Consider the following 23,914-nt stretch of genomic DNA (forward strand, 5'->3'; position numbering starts at 1 on the left):
TGAGTTCAATTGCTCTGATTTCTACTGAGAGAGTAGCCAGGGTGGGTCACTAGCCCCACTTAATCTATTTAATGTCATAAGTACAGTTTACACATGGTCAACACTGAGGTGAGCCGGTCTGGAAAATTTTTGCTAGAGATTTTAGGAAACTCCACCTCTTCACAGGATCACACTACTAAGGACTGAAACCTTCTCAAAAATGTGTAGAATATGCCTACTCTGAAAACAAAACTGATAAATTTAACCAAGTATCAGGAAACAAAACAGTATCATACTCAGTGTTGTTAACCTAAAAAATATTTACTCACATATGGAGCACACGATGGCTTAAGGCCTAAAAGTAAGGTCTGATAATATGTGCTGCCTTGACATCTGGTAAAACAGGGAAGTCCTCAAATGGCCTCTGTGCAGGCTCTCCTCTCCATCCTGCTCCCAAGAGTATGTTGCTCTAGCCAAACAACCCTCCTTATCAAACAAACCAGGTGTGGCTTTTGCTTATCCCCTGAGTAGCAGTGTGAGTTCCCTGCCAGCCTGCAGAATTATTCAAACAAGCAGATCACACCCTCTTGCGGGAACCAGAGAGCACCCACCCTCTAGTTACCATGAAACCTGCCTACCACAGTCCCTGGTTGTTCACTCTGTTCCCAAAGGCAACCTTCATGTGGACCTGCATAGTGAGCAACAGTGTTCTCCTGTAGGCTGTGAGTACTTGTGACTAATAACCTACTGTGGGTCTCAGCTGTCCAGTGTTGGTTGGGCGTCATGTGTTCAGCCTTCCCCATAAATTTAGAGTAAGGATCCCTCACCACCCGCCCCCGCCCCAGGCGAATAAGGGGGTGACTGAAACACACACATAAGTGATTCTGTTTTGTGGTCAGTGAACTTATTAGCTGAAAGAGGAGAGCTCTGGAGGTCCATCCTGTTCCAAACTCTCTGCATTACGTATCCAAACACCCTCGGCCCATGCACCCCCTTTAAGGTACATAACCACTAAAATTACAAAACAAACATTTTATACTTCCATCCTTGTTCCTGTGGGTAGCCAGCTGTTTTCCCTTTCAGACAACCGAATGAACCAAAGAAATGAATAAAATGCTGAATGAGATTACATAAAAGAAAGTGACAGGTGTTAAACATTCCACTGGATGTTCTTCATTATCATCTAAAAAAGGACAGATTATCATTTTTAATTTAATGCAAGGAAAAGAATAGCAAATGATTTCACATGGATTTTTAATACTATGATTATACCAGGATGACAAAATAATTTTTACATAACACTTATAGTAGATTTACAGGTTAGGAGGAGAGACTTAAAACAGATTTATATGCCTTGTGCCTCCTGAGGACTCACTGCAATGAAAGTAAAGGAATAAATATTGTATAAACTGACAATAGCAAAAAGGTTGAGAAATGGGGCCATGAGAACAGAAGTGATTTTAATGAATTTCTAAAGTGAATGGACTGCATATTAACCACGAAGACAGAATAGAATTTTGTCTAGAAAATGAGTCAAAGTCTGGAACATGACCCAGAGAAGGTGAGAATTGAGAATTCAGAACCTACAAGTCAGAGAGAGAGAGAGAGACAGATACTGACAGCAGGAATAAGAAGGAGGGAGGGGGAAATAGGGGTACTATTTATGGGTCTCAAAAAAGAATAATATTACCCTAAATCCACTCACAATCTAGAGGGCATATCACTACAACCAAGCAAAAGAATTATACCTCTGATATAGTTGTGTTGTATTTTAAATCAATCCCTTGTGGGATGTGGCAAGCATCTTTAACCTAAAAACTCAAGTTTCTTTTAATCTCCAAGAAGTTTTATCATTTTTAGGGAGTATTATATCTTCCAGTCGATACTGGTCATCTGTAGCTGTTTAAAAGCTTAAAATACCATCCCTAAAGATTGGTAATTTTCCACAATGTGACTTCCACCTTCCAAGTTAGAAGTCAATATACTGAGAAGGGGGAATGGCCTTCTGGCAGGTGTGGTGGTAGGGATGTCACACTCTTGGGGCTGAGTAGGATGGAGACTCTTTTTCCCCCAGCCTTAAGTGGTGGTACCAGTGCCATTTGTGCTGTAGAAGCCCCTTTGTGCTTAAGCATTATTCTTTGCTGTCTAGATTCAAAATCTGGTCCTTAGTCCTGAGTGGCAGAGGCGCCCAATGGTTAGGGCAGTCATGCTTCTTCTAGAGAAGCCCCTAAGTTTTTCTAGGGCATTGTGTCTAGCCCCATAGTACCACAAGCTAGCTCTCCAGTCATACTGCAGATTCCACCAAATACATTTTAATAAATTCATTTACTCCTTCAACTAGCCAGAGCACATTCTGTTGTTCACAGGAAGAATCTTGGCCAACATATGTTTCCTACTGTCCCATTTTTCCTTATGGAAATCTTACCATTGGCTTACATACAAATCTACCATTGGCTTATATTTCCTAGAGTGTTCATGTCTTTTATCAATATAATCACGATTTTATTTCTTTACACTTTTGTACTGTGTTAAGTTGTACTATACTTCTTCCAATCCTCCAGAAAATAAACTTAGTTGTTATTTTAATTTTTAATTCTTCTGTTACTATTTATTTATTTATTTATTTATTTATTCAACGTTTATTTATTTTTGGGACAGAGAGAGACAGAGCATGAACGGGGGAGGGGCAGAGAGAGAGGGAGACACAGAATCGGAAACAGGCTCCAGGCTCTGAGCCATCAGCCCAGAGCCTGACGCGGGGCTCGAACTCCTGGACCGCAAGATCGTGACCTGGCTGAAGTAGGACGCTTAACCCACTGCGCCACCCAGGCGCCCCTGTTACTATTTAATCTTCTAAAATCATGCTGTGGATTTTTCTAATCAGAGTTCCTTAAACGTCCATAATACCCTTAAAATGTACTGATCTGTTTCTCTCATTAATTCTGTGTCCTATAGAGAGGCATTTGCTCTTACCGTTGGTTTACTTTCCCTGTTCCAAGCTCATATGTTTTCTTCTGTGGAGTATAATTGCTCTTTGCCTAGACATGACAGTGAGTATGGGATCCTGCAGCATCAAGGCCTTTCATCTGTTACACTCTCTCTGAGAGACAGTAAATGACAAACTGGGAGTTCTCCTCCAATGGACCAGCAGCAAAAGCACTCACAAGCTAGGCCTTCACCACTGAACCATATTAAGGAGGTTAACTCTAACTTTTAGACACCTGTGGCCTGGAAGCCTAATACTATATTAACACTGGAGTGTTGCAGTGTCCGGGGGGGACAGGTAGTATCATGCAGCATTTACATGTGACAAGAACATACAAGCAGTACTCTCAACTGGGTGGAATCTTCCCAGACTCTCCCAAACTGTCATTGCTTTTACCTACAACTTTAGATCTGAGATATATTCAGTGAGAATTGAAACTAACATAATTCACTTTTCTTGTGATATACTGAGACCAGACACTTTTTTCTTATCTTTGGAAAATGTCGGTGGCATTAATGTATTTTTTCAGTGATTTCTAAATTCTTTCACACATTTGATCCAAAATCAATTGATTGTGGGTGTCATTTTACTTGGTCACATACATTATTCAATTGCTTGATTAAACACTACGTTTTTATTCTCACTCAAAAGAAAAAGAATGGAAAGTGGTCACCTATTATAAAATGTAATTTAAAATATTTCATTCTTTCAAAACTTAAGTTATTAACATAAATTTTTATAGAATATTAACCTTAACCATGGTTAACCTTAGGTCTGGCAAAAACACACATGCTTGGTCAATTTTGTTAAATGGTCATTTTCTTTATATTAATACATTTTATGTCCACTTTCTGGTGGTCTTAGGGACTTAAATATGAAGTTTACAGTTACACAGTTAGGTATTTCAGATTAAAATTATGTCTATCCATCTACTGCTTAGATAATTAACAGGTAGGTACTAAGTGATTCTAGTAATAAAGTTAGAGAAACTAACCTGTGGAAAATTTATTTTCTTTTAAATTAAAAATCCAAATAACTTCTATGTAGCAAATGGTCAAAGAAGTATCAAGAGAATTTCTAAAACATACTTAACTCAGTGAAAATGAAAATGCACCTCATCAAAATTTGTGGGATGCAGTGAGAAAGCAGGACACAGAGGGAAGTATATAGCATTAAATGCTTATTTTAGAAAAGAAGATCAATAATCTAACCTCCTACCTTGGGAAGCTAGAGAAAGAACAGTCATTTAAGTCTAACAAGCAGAAGAAATTAATAATAAAAAATAGAACAGAGGGGTGCCCGGGTGACTCGGTCGGTTAAGCATCTGACTTTGGCTCAGGTCATGATCTCATGATTCGTGGGTTCGAGACCCGTGTCGGGCTCAGTGCCGACAGTTCGTAGCCTGGAGCCTGCTTCAGATTCTGTGTCTCCTTCTCTCTCTGCCTCCCCCACCCCCCACCCCCTGCCGCTTGCACTTTGTCACTCTCTCTCTCAAAAATAAACATTAATTTTTTTTTCAAATAGAAAAGAAATTAATGAAATTTAAGCAGGAAAACAGAAGAAAAAATCAAAGAAAAAAAAACCCATCCCATTCTTTGAAAAGATCAATGAGTGATAAACACGTAGTCAGGCTAACCATGAATAAAGGAAAAGATATTAGAAAACATTCTAATATCAAACATGAAGTAGGGTGGCACCTGGGTGGCTCAGCTGGTTAAGCGTCCAACTCTTGATTTTGGCTCAGGTCATGATCTCACAGTTTCGTGGGTTCGAGTCCCCATCGGGCTCTATGCTGACAGTGTGGAGACTGCTTGGGATCCTCTCTCTCTCTCTCTCTCTCTCTCTCTCTCTCTCTCCCTCCCCTGCTCTCTCTGTCTCTGTCTCTCAATAATAAATAAACTTAAAGAGAAATATTTAAAAAATTACTTTAAAAAAATGAAGTAGGAATTATCATTACTGATACCATGGACATTGAAAGGATAATAAAGGAACACTCTGAACAACTGTAAACCCACAAACTTGATAGTTTAGATTAAAGGGACCATTTCCATGAAAGACAAACACTACCAAAGCTCACAGAAAGAAAAATAGACTCTCTCTCTCCCTCTCTCTCTCTTTTATATATATATATAGATATATAGATATATAGATATATATGCTATTGAATCAAAATATTAAAATAGTGCTTTCCAAAATATAAAGTACTAGGTTTTATAATGCTTAAGTTAATGGTTTTCCTAGTAAATTCTACTAAACATTTAAGGAAGAATCATATACATTCTACACAAACTCTCCAAGAAAATTGTTTTAGAGAAAACACTTTGTTACTTATTCTATAAGGCTAGCATCATCATAAGCCAGCATTATCCAAAGCCAGACAAATACAATATAAGAAAAGAAAACTACAAACCAATATCTCTCATGAATACAGATGCAAAATTTATAAATAGAATACTAGCAAACTGAATTTAACAATGTACAGAAAGAATTATACATCATGACCAAGTGGAATTTATTCAGTTATGCAAGATCAGTTCAATATTTGGAAATCAATTAATATAACCTACCACATCAACAGGCTAAAGAAAAAAATCATGTGATCATATCAACTAATGGAAGAAAAGTATGGACAAAATTCAACACCCATTTTTGGTAAAAACTCTCCGCAAGCTAGAAATGGACAGGGACTTGCTCAGCTTCATAAAATCTACAAAAACTACAGCCAAAATCATACTTAATGGTGAAAAATTGGATTTTTTTCACCTAAGATCAAGAACAAAGCAAAGATGTCCCCTCTCAGCATTCCTGTGGAACATTATACTGGAAATCCTAGCTATGGTAATAAGAAAAAGAAATTAAAAGGCATACAGATTGGAAAGGAAGAAATAACACTATCTCTGTTTGCAGATAACATGGATGTCTTTATAGAAAATCCCATAGAACTGACAAAAGCAAAATGAAACCAAAACATCCTGAAACAAACAAGTGATTATAGTAAGGTTTCAGGATGCACGGTTAATATATAAAAGTCAATTCCTCTCCTATATACAAGCAATGAACAATTGGAACATGAAATTAAAAATGCATGATCATTTATAACTGATAAAATAATTAAATGGATATAAATCTAACAAAATAACTACAGGATCTATGTGAAGAAAACTAAAACTCTCATGATGAAAGAAAGCAAAGAAAATATAAATAAATGGAGAGGTATTCTATGTTTATCTATTGGAAAGAGTATAGTTAAGATGCCAGTTCTTTCCAACTTGATCTAGAGGTTCAATGCAACTAATCAAAATTAGCAAGCTATTTTATGGATATTAAGAAATTGGTTCTAAAATTTATATAACAAGGCAAAAAAAAAAAAAAAAACCACTCCAGAATAACCAATACAGAACCGACAACAGTGGTGAAGGCAATTTAATGGAGAAAGAAGTCTCTTCAATAAGCAGTGCTGGAACAACTGGATATCCAGATGCAAGAAAATGAATCCAGACACAGACCTTTCACAACAATTAACTCAAAATGGATCGTTTAAATATAAAATACAATACTATAAAATTTCCAGAGGATAACACAGAATAATTTCTATGCTTGGGTTTTGTGATGAGTTTTTAAAAACAATACCCCAAAAAGTAACTATGAAACATAAAATTGATAAATTAAACTTTATTAAAATTAAAAACTTCTGCTCCACAAAATACAGTTAAAAGAATCAAAAGACAAGCCACAGACTGAGAAAAAAATATTTTCAAAATGTATATCTGATCAAAGACATATCCAAAATATACAAAGTACTCTTGAAACTCAGTAGTAAGAAAAGAAATATTCCAATTAAAAACTGAGCAAAAAAATAAAATAAAATAAAAAATAAAAATAATAAAAATAAAAATTGAGCAAAATATCTGAACAGATATCTCACGAAAGATATTCAAGTGGCAAAAAAGTGCATATATAAAGATACTCATTATTTGTCATTAGCGAATTGCAAAGTACAGTGACAATGACATACACACCTATTAGAATGGCCAAAATCCAAGCCCTGATAACTCCAAATACTGGTGAGGATGTGAAGCAACATTCATTCTCTCATTCATTTTCTCATTAATTCTCTTATTCATTGCTGGTGGGAATGCAAAATTCTATAGCCACTTTGGAAGACAGTGTCATACTCTATTACATAGCTAAACACAGTCTTACCATATGATCCAATAAACAGGCTTCCAGATATTTACCCAGTTGATAAGAAAACCGATGTTCACACAAAAACCTACATGTTTATAGCATCTTTATTCACAATAGCCAAAAACTGGAAGCAACTAAGATGTCTTTAAATAGATGAATGAATTAACAGGCTGATACATGCATACAATGGAGTATTATTCCGAGATAAAAAGAAATGAACTGTCAAGTCATAAAAACACAGGGAGGAATCTTAAATGCATATTGCTACATCTGAAAATGCCACAATCTCTAGGATTCCAATTCTATCACATTCTGAAGGCAAAACTATATCACTGATAAAGAGATAAGTGGTTGCCAAGAGGTCAGGGTTAAATAGGTGAAGCATAGGGGATTTTTTCAGGGTAGTGAAATTATTCTGCATGATACTATAATTGGGATACGTGACACTATATATTTGTGAAAACCCATAGATTTCATGGCACACAGAGTCTCAATGTATTAAATGTTTTAAGAATTCATTTACACATTAGGCAGCTCCTAGAATAGAATGCAGAATGTGACAAATCAATCTAATTGTATGATAAATGTATGAAATTATCTCACAGAAGAGGGTAAGGAGAAAGGTGCTGACCTAAGTAACTACGTATAAGTAGAGTCTGTAATACTAAAGTCAAAAGGAACTGTCCATAAGAACTATATTCCGGTTGAGAAAGTTGCTTCCTACGGGAAATTCTGATACCACTATGTACATTACAACTGATGGTTTCCCAAGGATAGCTGATGGTGGGAGCCATGTTTCTCAGTTAGAACAGGAGGGTGTAGATGAGCAAAAGGAGGCTGGAATGATCCATGGATTTTGAGTTGGAGACCTTCATATGAACTTGTGCTTAGATCAATATAGATACAGATGGCTCCATATAAAAATTTATTTATATGTGTATATAAATAGGTTAGTATACATACATAAATAAACTTTTTGCTCTATCAGTTGAAGGGGCCTAGAAGCAAATACACTTCAGTAGCAGCAAGGTTACCTAGGGCCCCGTTCTTGATTTCTAACACCTTTCTTCAGTAAAATGAACTTCAGTGAAATGAATGAGAAGGAAATATACAGATAGAGGAAAGAGTACCTTGTAGTTCCCCCAAAATAAAGAAGTGCTTTAAAAAATCCACAATAATGGTGGTATACCAAAGAAATACAGGAGTCAATGGAAAGAGCTCTTGATGGTCAAGGATGGAATGGTTTGAACAACAAAATAGAGTAGCATGCATTATAACCCTGAGTATAAAATAAATACCTATGTCTCTATAACTGGTATAAATAAACAAATAAGTAGGGGAGAAGAGACAAATCTCCCATGAAGAATTCCAAATAATTTATATACCTACTCTACTTTCAAGTAGGTGGTGCATAGTTCTTCACTCCTTAATATAGGCTGTGCACAGTGATTCCTTCCATTTCGTATGAAAAAGGAGGAAAAGAGTAACTTTATAGTAGAGAATCCTGACAAACACTACCTCAGCCAGGCGATCAAGGTCAATATCAATAGTATTAAGTCATGTTGACAGTATGTCCCTTTGATGTGATGTGATGGAAATGGCACTTCAACTTTGGGGTCTTTTCCCCAAAATCTATAACTCCAGTCAGTCATGACCAGAACATAAGGCAATTCCCAAATGAGAGACATTCTACAAAAATATTTGTCAAGTACTCCTCAAAAGTGTCAAGGTCATGAAAAACAAGGAAAATCTGAGAACTGTCATCTCCAAATAGGAGCATAAAGAAACAGAGCAACTAAATGTAAATGTGATGTCTTGGATGGATCCTGGCACAGAAAATGGCCATTAGGTAAAAACTAAGAAAAACCAAATAAAGAATGGACTTCGGTTAATAATAATGCATTGATAGGGCTTCAATAATTTAACTAATGTTTTATAGTTACGTAAAATGTTAACAATAGGGGGAATTGAATAAGGGGTACATGGGAAATCTCTACCATATTTACAAACTTTCTGTAAATCTAAAATTGTTCTTAAAAAATAAAGTATATTAAAACTTAAAAGAGAAAAAAGACAAACCCATCTATGCACTGCCAGGTCTGTATAGAGCAACTCAAAAGGACACATCTAAAATCAGAAACATACTGTCAGCAAAAACAGACTCAAATGCATCCATTTTCCTTTGGCTAAAATATCCCCTTGTTTCTTAAAAAAAAATTTTTTTTTACATTTATTTATTTTTGAGAGACAGAGCACAAGCAGGGGAGGGGCAGAGAAGGAGACACAGAATCTGAAGCAGTCTCAAGGCTCTGAGCTGTCAGCAGAGCCCGATGTAGGGCTCGAACCCACAAACCGTGAGATCATGACCTGAGCCGAAGTTGGATGCCCAACTGACTGAGCCACCCAGGGGCCCCATCATCCCCTTGTTTCTTAAAACACGTGTTGAGTTTTATAAGATTAGAAATGACTGTCAAGTCTTCATAAGGCATTTGATCCTATAAAATTTTAAAAAGTTCACCTATAATAAAGTAAATAAGTTTACTAACCAAAACGCTAAATTTGAAGTAACTATTGCCAGTCTACAGATGGCTCTATTTCTTGGAGAAGAATTACTATTCATATAAATATATGGTATTAACTCTGAAAATCAGTCCCTAGGAAAACTAAGTGAAATTGTACTCCTGCCAACTTCATCTCTGAACTTCTTGGATTAATTTTCAATTAACGTTGTCTCTGAGATGAATAGATATAACATTACTTTTGTTAATTTTGGCCCTACATAGATGTTGTTTAAGACGGGTACTGATTAAAATAGACATTCAAGGAGTAGTGTGAAGAGGGAACAAGTCACAGGAAGAGAAAAGAATTATCAACTATCTGTGCATCTCTGAGTGTTTAACTACAGGCAACAAAAGACACTGTGGCTGTAGTCAACCCAAAGGATTTAATACCAAGAATGCTTACAAAATTGCTAGATGGTCTAAAGAAAGTACTCTGGGCTCCATATCATCACTGCATAATCAGCTCAAAGGAAACTGCTACTTCAGCTATAGTCAAGACACTGGGAATCACAAAGACAGTGCCTCCTTTTTGTTCTAAGCATCAGGATGCCTCTGCTGGAAGTGCTGGCTCCTGTGTCCCATCCACGCCAAGAAAATGCATGACCCCTCCAGGCCCTCCCTTTCCCCCACTTCACTCGGCTCTGCATTCAAACCTCTCATGAGCGCATTTGATTGATTGAATTTAAATTACGTCTGGAGCTTCTTCTCCAAAGGAAGTCTGAGAAATGTACTTTGAAGCTTTCCAGTCTCTGCCATACAGAAAGCACATTAAGGAAGGTAGAATAAACGTTGAGTCGGTCGATCTAGCTTATCCACCATGTATGACATTAGATGACCGTAATGTGAGAAATGCATCTGGCGGGCTATTATCAACCGACCTCTTACTGGAGGCATATTTTCCTCGGGAGTTTAGCGAGGAAATAGATCTGTGCCCAATAGATCACCCAGAAACCCAAATGAACCAAAAATATAGCACCCTTTCAAATTTTTACAATCTCACAGTCATCTGCATTTGTCCTAAAACATACCATAGAGTCTGCATCCGAAATTCATTTTCCAGCTTTTTTCCTGAATTCCATATAATCTCTCTTTGGATCCTTGAAATGTGTACACATTCACACACATCCACTCACATATACACTCTCAGAAACAGACTCTATTCAGCATTAATCAATATGAGAAAGGCCCCTCTGGGTACATACATATCTATTAATTATGAAGATGTCTTTGTCTATATTTACAATTTTAGTATTTGTCCTTCCAAATAAAACGTTTTCCCTTTGTAAAGAAATACTAGTTCAGCACTGGCTATTTACCCCATTATCAAATATTCCCACAGGCTAACCTCCTAATTGAGCTCTTGCTTCCCATTATTGACTTCTTTGTCACCAACATCTTGTCTTCTCTATAGACATGAAGAGATTATTAAATTTTTTATTAAAAATTTTTTAAAAAATATTTTATTTTTTGAGAAACACAGAGACAGAGCATAAGCAGGGGAGGGGCAGAGAGAGAGGGAGACACAGAATCTGAAGCAGGCTCCAGGCTCTGAGCTGTCAGCACAGAACCCGACACGGGGCTCACAAACCACAAGATCACGACTTAAGCCAGAGTCAGATGCTTAACCGACTGAGCCACCCAGGCTCCCCTGCTACAGAACATTTCAAAGAACCTCTCAATTATAGATGGTACCAATGAGAACACACAATTCTGAAATAAAATCTCCTTATTTTTTCATTCATTCTTTAAATACTTTCTAAACAATACATTCTACAGTAGAAACTGTTATACCAAGAAGTTCTTCAAATGGATTGGAAATAACAATAAAGAAGAGATCTGAGCATAATATTAAAAAAAAAAAACTAAAATAACCTTCTCTTCCCAGTCTATAAAATTTCTCAGATAAATTTTTGAAATAATGTACATATTCATCATTCAGAAAGAGTGCCAAGAAATAGTGGTTTAAGAGGACCCTAAATTTAACATGCTTACACTTGAACTGCTACTATATCAAGAAAAGAATGTTCCACATTGAATTTACTAGCACACATCAATTTATTCATGAAACATCTATTCTACTATAAAATATACTTCATTTTATCTTCACTTTTGTACACCATACTTGAACATATGAGTTCTTCATGAATGCCTTCAAGAAAAAGAGGAATAAACAAAAAATTGCACAGATTTTCACAACAATCCAATTGTACACTAAATTTTTATTAACTAGAATTAGCAAAGGATACAATAAAGTTACATTTAAGTCAGAAGTAAGTTATATATTATTTTCCCTTACACATGAAGTTTAAAAGAATTATTTTGTGGTAATATTAAAGCAGTATTTTTTTCTTCTGCTTTGCCTCTAAGTAGCCAAGGTAGGGCTACATTTAATATGCATGTATCCTATTCAAAGCAGGTATCCAAATAGCATAATAGTAATAGGTGAATGATAATATTAATACTGCATTTTTCTGTCAAACACTTTCATAGCATATTGTGCTAGCAAACTATAACCCTATCTTATTTTTCCCATATTTCCATTCTCAATTAATTGACAATAACTTTAAAATAGGTAAACAGCAAAAGTTTGCCAAGTAACAAAATTATTTTGACCACACATAGGTCAAAAAAACCAGCATCTACTAAGTATCTACTATATACCTGGCAAGATGACTGAAGTACTCATATTTGTTATTTTAATCTTCTCAGCAGCAGCCTAAGTTACCTATCAATAACCACCTTTATAGAAAAGTTAACATGGAGACTAAAGAATTTAAATATTGTGGGGCGCCTGGGTGGCACAGTCAGTTAAGCATCTGACTTCAGCTCAGGTCATGATCTCGCCTTCTGTGAGTTCGAGCCCTGCGTCGTCAGGCTCTGTGCTGACAGCTCAGAGCCTGGAGCCTGCTTCAGATTCTGTGTCTCCCTCTCTCTCTGCCCCTCCCCAACTCATGCTTTGTCTTTCTCTGTCTCTCAAAGATGAATAAACATTAAAAAAAAAGAATTTAAATATTGCATTAAAAGTTATATTTTTGGTAAGTGATAAAATCACTCCAACACAATTCTGTTATTCTCCAAAGACATGCGCTTTCCATAGCCTTACATATCTGCTGCTATATGAGATTTACTGTTATAAACATTGAATAGAGCAAGCATTCTTTTCTACTCATGCACAGGCCCATAAAAGAGGTGCCTGAGTACAGAGCTACCTGGTAAGAAGTCTCTGAACAGCTCTTCAAAAAACTATACCTTTGTCCCCTTTCTTTTGTAGCCCAGGATATACAATAATGACGTGTCCTTCACTGGAGAAGGTGGCCCATCTTTGTAGAAGATTGTTTACAAAAGGGCATTTCTTTTTGGAAGTCACTTGTTTTTGAGAAGTTTCCCATGCTATAATTTGAATTATTAATTTGGGTCACTAAAGTATAGCACAAAAAGGGACACCGATTTTCATAAACATAAAATCACCCAAACTTCCCCCAAATTAATTCCACATCCATTGTTTCAATGTACACATCATTTTGATGAAATGTTTTCATAAATGCTGAACATGCATGATGGGAAATTCTGCTTAAGCTAGTTATAAAAGACAAAGTTTAACTGGAAAGTGGACCTCCAAGGAAGACTGTCTTCAAGTTGTCCACTGGCCTTTGTAATGCAAACAAATGCAAGGAAGATGAGGCTGCAGGAGCCTGTGGATTACTGAGGAACTGAGATTTTTCTCCCTTTCTTTTGGGGGGGAAACACTCAATTGATAACAAAAAAATAATAATATGGACCCATTGTTTTGAGTTTCACTTTAGCCTGAGTGACCCCTTTGAACATCATAGAAGTTACCTCATAGCCGTCCCCAAAGAGGTTCTTGATTATGCTCAAAGGCTGACTCTGTAGAGTGTTCTTAACATTTCATTATGCTACAATGAAACGGTCATCAGTTAAGTAGACCACAAGCAACCCAACATCATCTTCTCTGTCCCAGCAGAATCCAACATATCACGACAAATTATGACACACATTGCTACTGCCTGCACCATACAGCTTCTTGCAAACTGTCAATTATGGTACAAGCATCAGGGATAATTCTCAGCGTTTACTGATGTTCATCCGATATTCCCCAACAAGGTATGATAAAAATATTCTTCAGAAATATTCTTGCTTCTCCTCTTAAGAATATTCAGAACTGAAGTGAAGAAGAGATCAGTGGAAGAACTTAGATGAGTTGGTCTATGAAAAAATGTAAAAGCACCTCACATTCAAATGGAGCAAGTATGACAATGGCTTCTAATACTAGAAATGTGTAGTCTGAAGTATGTTCTAAACTTGGTATAACTCTACCTCTGATAATGGCTACTGATTCTCTTTGCAGGTCTGCTAAATTCTCTGCTTGAAGAACAAGGATATGTGTTTAAAAGCCTAGGAGCCTTGAGTACTCTACCAGATGAAAATCTAAAGAGATCTACTACTATTATCTGATATCAGACATAATAATTCTTTATTTTTTCCCCTAATCCTGGACCTCACTTGGGTGAACATGGGAACAGTGGAACATACTCATCAGGTTTAGGGTTTAGAAAACTGGTGTCCTGGAAGAAGGAAAAGTTCAACTTCCTAGTCAATTGTATACACATAGATACAGGAATATTTGGATTTTGAGGGAAAGAAATAACATATTTCAAAGGTTTCGAAGAAATGTAACTGAAATAAGTTTAAAACCAACAATGTATGTGGATATTAAACATTGTCTTACAGCAAAGGCAAATAAGCAATTCTTAACGGATTTTTTTTAAATCAAAGTAAGGCAAATATCCCAGGGGTTGGTTATATGTTTAAATGATAATATTTAAAAAATATTGGGCTGAATATAATATTTCACTTGCTTTCATTTAGTGTTTTTTAAATGTGGTTACCAGAAAATGTTAAATTACATTTTGTGACTGCCATATTTCTAATGATGCTGGTTTAGACCTTTGAACCAGCAACATGGCTAGAGAGAAACTACATAAGAGAAAGTTTCCACTCTCTTCCAGGAGCCCTAATGACAGAGAAATGGGGCCAGAACCACTGACCTCCTTATATATAAGATATTTTTTTCTGAAAGAGCCAGAATTGGTTTCTCCTTACATGCCTTTGACATCTATCAGTAATTTTCTTCCTATATCCATCAATGAAGCCAGATCTCCTGGCAATGCAACATGACTAAGAGTAAAGGGCACAGGCTGTAATAAAATACAACCTGGAATCTTGTTGGTAATAGCTAAGGGCAGAGAGAGGAAAAGTGTGGGATTGAACTGTTCTTCTAGCATATTACTCAGGAGTAAAGTCACCTATTCGTATTAAAAAGAATAGGTAATCAAAGAATAAGAACACTTTCTGTATGTCAAAGGAATAGTAAATAAAAGATTTTATAGAATAGAAATTTCACTAGCAACTGTGTAGATCAACTTTTGTTTCAGTATGTACTCTAAGAAAGAGAATCTGACAGCACAGATATATACAGTAAAGAGAATCAAATGAATATCTTGTCCAAAGTCATATTGGGCTTGGCTAAATCTTTTCCAATTCAAGAAGCCTATGGAAAGATTTATAACATGAAGCAAGGAAATCAATCCACTTAAGACTGGAAGAAAAGCATGTCTATGAACGTAGAAGAAAATGTGACTCAATCTGGTTCCATAGATTCTATGAAACAAGAGATAAATTAACGTGACAAGAGAGAACATTAGCTAAGACAAAAATAGAGTTGGCAGATATAAGAAGATAATTCAGAGAAATGAAAACAAAACAGCAAAATTAAAATATATACTGGAATCAGTAGACTGTAGAATCAACACTAAAGTAATGAAAATAAAATGTAGAATATTGGCTGTCCAATGCTGATCAACAAGCTAACCCTATCAGAATCATATGGGCTCCTTTTTTTTTTTTTTTTAAGTAGCCTCCATGCTGGATGTGGAGCCCAATGCAGGATCTGACCTCAGGATGCTGAGATCAAGACCTAAGCTGAGATCAAGAGTTGGACCCTTAACCAACTGAGCCACCAGGTACCCCTGGACTGCTTTTTAAATATATAGACATGGGGGGCTCCTGGGGCCTGCTTAAGATTCTCTCCTTCTGCCCTTCTCCCCTGCTCACATGCTGTCTCTAATAAAAAAATAAATAAAAATTTAAATATATAGACATGGAATCCTAACCTTCAGTCTGACTCAATTGATATAACAGCTCTTGAAAATATGTGTTTTAAAAAGTTCTCCAAGTGACTCTAACATACACACAATTGTGGGAATGACTAGTGTGGGAAAGAAGGAGCTAAATACCAAGGAGAGGCAAGAATAAAGATGAGAAAAATAACAAATACAGAAAACAGAGAATGGGGAGAAAAATTAGCAATTATAAGCTTCTTTAGGAAAGACTGAAACAAGGGAGTAGAAGTATTTTCAGAACCTTAAAAATAGAAAGGTTAAGTATATATCTGCAGACTGAAATGGATCTAGAATTCTATGAAAAACAAGCAGGAAGAGAAACACATTCCTGAAAATATCTTGGTGAAGCTCCTGATTGTCAAGGATAAAGAAACAAATCTTACAAAGATCACAGAGATATAAAGGTACTTGGAGTTAATTTCAAAGAGTAAGAAATCAGGCCTTTTCCAACTTCTTGTCTGGAATTGATTTATAGCAAGCAATCAGATAATATTTAGAAATTTTATTAAAATGGTCTTTAATCTCAGAACTATATAAATAGCTGGCATCTTATTTATGTGTAAAGGAGATAAAAATATTGCAGGTATTCAAAGCACAAAAATGGATCAACTAGAACTTTTTTGTGACTACTCAATGATTTAGTAAAACATTGAGCAAAAAAAAAAAAACTTAAAAATTGGTAAATTAGACACATAATGAAAGAAAAGTAGCAACACCAGATATTAAGGTATTCCTAAGAACAGAACAAAAAACAGAAACAAACTGAAGTATACATAAAGAAAAAATGTACATGAATGCATCTAAAGAATATTTAAGGAAAAAGAAATATTTTCTAGATATACTGCAGAGAAAAAAAATTATAGGAAGAAAATTCAGCAAACAAAAAATTTGGTTTCCTCTGGATGGTGGGAGATTTTTATTTCACTCTATTTTACTTTGCCAAGGGAGTTTGCCAAGGAAATAACATGCATCACATAGAAAAAGAACCATAAATGTCAAAAACAAAATTAGAATCTTTAAAAGTATTTTTCTAATACTGTAAATAAAAACAATGCAAAATATTATTTGGTTTGTAATACAAGGGTCACTGTGTGTCCTCCAAACTTTAATATGCAATGAACAGAAAGTAATAGAATGTCCTGGGGAGATAATAGCTTAATCACTTTCTACCCTCCTTCTTTTTACAACCCTAACCCCAAATTGATACAGCTCCTAGGCCAAGCAAATGCTAGTGGCCTCAAACAGGTAATGTTCCCACTGACAGACACTGAAGAACTTCCAAGGTTGGACAGCCTAAGCTGATGGATAAGTCTTGGGAGAAATCCAGGGACCAACAGAGAAAGCTCATACTGGCCTCAAGAGTATACTTAGATTCCTTCCTCCTAAACAATGAAGGAAGATGTAGACAATGGAATGTGTTCTTTATATCTATAAAGCTAAAGTAATCCAGAAAGCAAAGGATCTTATTTGGCTTCAGGGGGTAACCAACAAAGAGCACTGTCAGGCAAAACAATGGAAAGAAACTGAGTACATGAAAGACACTGCTAAGCCACTGAATCAACCAAGCAAAAATGAACCCAACTTCTCTGAATGTTAAGACAAAATAATTCTAATAATATTGTCCCAATATTTTCAGCCAGCTTAAATTCGTTTATGTTACTTGCCATTAAAAGTCCCTTAATTAATACAATAGGAGAAGATGAGGAGAGAAAATTGTGACGGCCAGTAATTCTTAAAATGTGTACTGCTAAATTCAAATAAGCAATGTTAGAGTCTATGGGAATGTGTAATATATGTGATAAATATAGTTTCTTAAAATAGAAGAGATACACTCTAGTGGAAATCCTAATATCCTCCTGGTACTAACATTTCTAAACTAGGATTTGGGGCTTGGTGGTGCAAGGCCAGAAGCAAAAGTTTTCAAAGATTTTATCTGGGAAGTGGAAATGGACATTAAGAAAAGTGAGAAATGAAAAGTATAGTAAAGTTTGTATCTTATGGAGAAAGGAAAATTAGAGGCAGGCTAAAATAATGTTTGGGGGATAAATAATTGGTAACTTATTTTAATATATGGGTAGATATACATGTGTTTGATTACAAGGAATAAAAAAAAAGAAGGTAACTATTAATGAAACTGGAAATCATAGTAAAATTCCTAAATTTACAAGGTTGAAAAGGGAATAACTTCGTCAAATCAATACTAATAATGAAAAGGAAGATAAAAGTTAAATGGAATTTGTAAAAAGTAGAGCTTCTAAATATGGATGCAGAAAATTCTAAAGGTAATATTAGCAAGTAATAACCAACAAATTATCAAAAGAAGTAGCACTTGAAAGGTTCATTCAACATAAGAAAATACATCCCCATAATTCATTATAGCAAAAAATGTAAAACAGAAAAATCATATTATAATAATAGATGCCGAGAAGGCATTTGACAATATTCAGCAGACACTTCTAAAAAAACTCTAAGTAGAAATAGAAAGTCTATTTAAATATAAATAAATCTACTCATCAAAGTTCAATAGCAAATTTCACACTAAGAGATAAAACACTAAAATAATTTTATTTATAGTTTGGAACTCAGCAGAGATGTTCACTGCTGTCATTATTTTTCAATGTTATTTTGGAGGTTCTGGCAAATTCAATTTTAAAAATGAAATAACTTATATAAATATTTTAGAAGAGATAAAATTGTCATTTGCTGATAATGCACTTATATGCTGGAGACACCAAAGAGATTCTAATTTAAAACTTATAAAATTTTATAGAAGAGATTTGTAATTTGGATGGATAAGAGATAGATATACAAATCTCAGCAGCTTTACATTAGAGTATGCAACTACATCAAAAAGCATAAAGGAGAAAAGAATAAAACTAACAACAGTAATGAAATAGGTAGGAAAATTCTTAACCTCCCAGGGCCCCACAAAGGACACCTGAAGAAACTTATGAAATCTCATTGACACTACACACCTTTAAGAATGATTAAAAGCACCAAAACAAACAAACAAAATGAAACAAAACCACAATATGTCCTGACCAGGATGCAGAGCAACTGGAACTGATATACCACTGGTCGGGAGGCAACACAGAACAACCATGCTGGAAAGTTTGCTGGTGTCTTATAGAGCCAAACATAACTTGCCATACAACCCAGCAATTCCACAGCTGGTTGTTCACACCAGAGAAATGAAAACATAGTTCCATACTAAAAGCTATATGCAAATTTTTTTAACATTTATTCATTTTTAAAGGAAAGAGAGAGACAGAGCATGAGTGGGGGAGGGCAGAGAGAGGGAGACACAGAATCTGAAGCAGGCTCCAGGCTCTGAGCTATCAGCACAGAGCCCAACGTGAGGCTCAAACCCACAAACCGTGAGATGATGACCTGAGCCGAAGTCGGACTGAGCCCAACCAAGTCACCCAGGCGCCTCTCTATATGCAAATATTTAAGGAAGCTTTATTCAACATCACTACAAAATGGCTATTACCTGGTAAGTGGTAAAAACAAACTGTGACTATTCAAGGGAATATTCACTTCTCAATTAAATTATAAGCAACCTCCTAGTACATGCAACAACATATATATTTCAAATGCTTTATGCTAAATGAAAGAAAGTTGACACAAAAGGCTATATTCTATAGACTTTCCAATATATGATATTCTGGAAAAGGCAAAACTAATTGAAAAAGATTTGATCGATAGTTGCCAGAGATTGGGGGATTGAGAAGACATTAACTAAAAAGGGGCATGAGGAAACTTTTGGAGATGATGGAAATGTCCTATATCTTGATTACAGTGGTAGACATGTACATCTACTTTGGCAGAGTTCATCAAACAGTATACCACAAACATTAATTTTACTGAATATGAATTATACCTTAACAAACATAACTTAAAATAATTAACGAAGGCTTTAAAACACAATGTTCTTAGATAATCACTTAAAATCAGAATATATTAACTCAAAATTATCATGTAAATTAATGCACTTCCAATTAAAATCCCAAAAGGATGGTTCTAGAATTGGATAAAATGATCTTGAACTTTATACAGAAGAAGTAATGTTCAAGAATAGTCAAGGAAATAGGAAGGAAAGATAAGTTAAGAGACGTCATACTATGTCAAAATATACTATAAAACTACAAAAACCAAATTAACATAATGTCAGTCTAGGAACAGACAGACTAAAGGACAATAGAAGATATTGAAATGGATTCCAGTATATAAGCTCATTTACTATATGATAATGACGTCAAAAAATAAAGGGTTTACTTATTAACCACTGAATAGCAACCATTTATTTAGCTAGGAGAAAATTATGTTGAACCCCTATCAGACATCATAAACAACACTAAATTATAGGGGAGGTAGAAGATCTAAATATTGAAAACATTATAATCATTAAAAAAAAAAAAAAAACAGGAGTAGGGAATCTTCTTAACCAAAACAGAAAACCCTGAAACTAAAAACAAGAAAGGAGACATATTTGTAATAAGTAATTTAAATGATTTATATAAAAAAATGCCAAAAAAAGTTTTAATGTATATTATATTCAATGAGATAATATAACATACAAAGAGCCCTTTAAAACTGGGGTCGTGATGGGTAACTGATTATATACCCTCAGGTTGGGAGGGGGTCAGGGATAGAGTAAGTCTCTAAGGTATTTTGGAAGCAAGGTTTCCAGGACCTTGAGGGGCTAGCTGTTGCTAGGGAAAAGCCACTTATTACCGTTTAATAAAACCGCAGTCATGAGACCCTTCAGATATATACTGGGGGACCATAAGCTTGGAATATGATTGCCGGCATGTATCTTAGGACAGTTGAGATGAAGGAAGTAGACTTACAGGATCCTCGAGGGATCAGGATAATATTAAGCTAAGATTCTCTTCTGCCCCTAGCAAAGTGTCATCATCCAGGCAGCTGAGCTCCTAAAGGGAGGTCACTCTGCCATTTCAAGGATTTGTCAATGGGCTGTAGGCAATAAGGGACTTTAATTTTTCATTTGCTGTAGTTTCCATGGCAAGCACTTATACCCATGTCCTTTGTTCTTGGGTAGCCAGGAGTATCTGAGGAATATCACACATATTCCACCTGGGTGGGTGGGGGTCAGGAGGGTGTGCTGGCCTGTATTTTGCCCTCAGCTTGCCCCCACTTCCTCATCACTTGTACTTCTGTTCAAGTGGCAAAAAAGGAAATAAAATTAATATTCATTTATAAAGAGGAATGGCAGAATGATATTCACCATTTCATCATGAAATATTACATAATAATTAGAATGAAATGAGTTGGTTTTATTCCAGTTGATGTGGTAACATTTCCACAAGGTACTATTGTGTAAGGAAAAAAATGCAGAAAAGCATTTAATATGATGATTGGATGGATGGGTGGGAGGATGGATGGATGGATGGACGGACGGACGGATGGAGAGATAAAATCCTTATATATGGTTATATGAACATAAAGGAAAAGATAAAACAATAAAGACAAGGTTGTTAAGCATTCAATAGGGCTGAAAGGGGGGTGGGAAAGTAAGGCAGATGAAAGAGAAAAAAGGAAAGAAGAGACTACTCAAAAAGAAAAAAAACTATTAAATAAAAAAACTGACACAAAAGGGATTATCTTTTTTATGTACAACTATACATATAAATATGTGTGGTTCTAAGAATGCATGAATTAATAAAGAGATTTGTAAAAACAAAACTAACTCCATGTCTGCTGATATATGAGAATGCCAAACCAGATAATTTTACGTGAAAAAAGCAAGTTCTTGTATGGTGATTTATTTTTGCATATATTGAATGAGAAAAGAGAAAGCACAGAATGATAACACCAGGTTGTTAATCCTGACTCCAGAGTTTAAGAATGGGTGACATGGGTGCTCATACAATAGAACATGCCACAAGTTCCTGATAACAAACTTTTCCTCTATACATCTTTGTATTTAATTGTTACAATAAGTGTGCATTACTATTGTAATTTAAACAACATAAAATAAACAATATCACATACACATTGTGATGCAGGAAGAAAATAAATTTACTACTTAAGGTTAATGCTTTCAAAGTAGTTGAGGGAATAAGACAGATTCTAGGAAATGATTTATTGTGAGTCCCTGGGGGAAAGTTTCATTTATAAACATATGTTTAAACCCAAAGCAAACATATTAAGCATTTACTTTGGTATAGCCTACGGACTAGCATTTCTGAAAGTGTGGATTTCAAACCACCTCTTACAGAATCAATGGGGGAGCCTATAAAGGAATATTCCCAAATCCACCCCAGATTTTCTGAGCTAGAGTCCCCAGGAATGACACTTGGATCTACATTTTTAACAAGTGCTTTCCCCTCCCCAGGATGAATGTTATGCTAAATAAATAAATAAATAAATAAATAAATTAGGTGAGAGACAGAGCTTTAGAACAGTGATTCCAAGAATTGACAAATCTTAAGAATCATCCATTAAAAAAAAAGTAATTTTGGGAGCAGCAAGTTTGGGAAACACAGACTCAGGCAGTTTCAATAAAGCCTTCTAGAAAACAATTGTCATAGCCACGAAACAGGACCACTGTTTTACTGCAATGTGGTTATAATTTTATAGCAATATTAACAGTGTTTATGCAACAGAAAAGGGAAAGTGAGATCACAGGTTGTTTTGGTGAGATCTTTATGCTAATATTTTCTCACACAATCTCTTTCTCTTTCCACACAGGCCACCTTATAATAACTATGATCTTCTTCCTAGCACACGGTTAATTCCCTGGCCCATCACTTTTGGGCTTTTTTTGTCATTTAGAGACCATCAAATGGCAAACCCAGAAATACAGTTCCTTCAGCAGAAATTCCTGAAGGAGAACCCCTTGGCATGTGTTAGCAACACAATAAAAAATCCCTAGCTATCACAGGAGCTATTTGAGCAGAATTTGTATTAGTGAGGACTTAATATATGTTTCCTTGTTCAGTTCACAGTCTTGTGAGTGATTAAGCCCAACAGCTCAGTTATCAACCTCCGACAGGTAGACAAGAGTCTGCAAATCCAGTCTAAGTTCCATCTCAAGTAAACCCTGTGGTTGTGAAAAAGTCACTTCACTGTTCCTCAATGTCTTTGTCATTATATGAAGAGAATGGGCTTGAAGAACTCTACAAATAAACTTAACATCCTTCCGTAAGTTTTAAGATATTCAGCAGAAGATAGTTATGTAGCAAATGCAATATTCTGTGGAAATTTAGAGGACTCCAATAGTGTACAGATAAATAGGTATTAAATTAGCAAATACTCTGACTATTCTCTGGCCTTCATGCCATATTTTATGGGGTTTGCCTTTTGCAATGCTTTTCAGCTTCTGGGTTCCCTTAAATCCCATGTATTGTCAAGCTTTGCTTTTTAGACATAATGAATATGGGTAGACTGGAAATCCATGTATAACGAGAAGAATAAATGTTTTAGCTGGCATAAGAATTCTTAGAAAGAGAATAACTCTTTGTGTTAAGAAAATGCAGCAATAACCTTGTTTAGAATAGAAGGTGAAAAATAATGGGACCTGAGTATCAGTGAAACTGTTCTGCCTGAGATAAGATAGACTGCTTGCTTTTAAAAAGGAAATTCAAAAAAACAAAAAAGAGAGAGAGAGAGAGAGAGAGAGAAAAGAAAAGAAAAGAAAGGAAAGGAAAGGAAAGGAAAGGAAAGGAAAGGAAAGGAAAGGAAAGGAAAGGAAAAGTAGAAATGAAAATAAAGGAGAAAGTGGAGGTGATGTAAGAAGAAAGGCTGTGTAGTGTGACTGGACTTCTGCAGAGAGCCCCGGTGTCTGCATTAAAACCAAAAAATTCACAAAATGCTGGCCACTAGTAGATTTAAAAAAAAAAAAAAAGAGGAAGTTTGGAGCTTTGAACGTACATGACAAGGGGAGAAAACATTCTCTGCTGAAAATTTGCAGAACTTATGGAAAGCATTCTGGCAATGCATTTGGGGCTTAGAAACTCATAAAAACACCAACC

The sequence above is a fragment of the Lynx rufus genome, unplaced genomic scaffold (genome assembly GCF_022079265.1).
Source record: "Lynx rufus isolate CCGP_SWC_20201006 ecotype Redwood Valley unplaced genomic scaffold, mLynRuf1.p SCAF_2, whole genome shotgun sequence".
NCBI classification, from domain to species: Eukaryota; Metazoa; Chordata; class Mammalia; order Carnivora; family Felidae; genus Lynx; species Lynx rufus.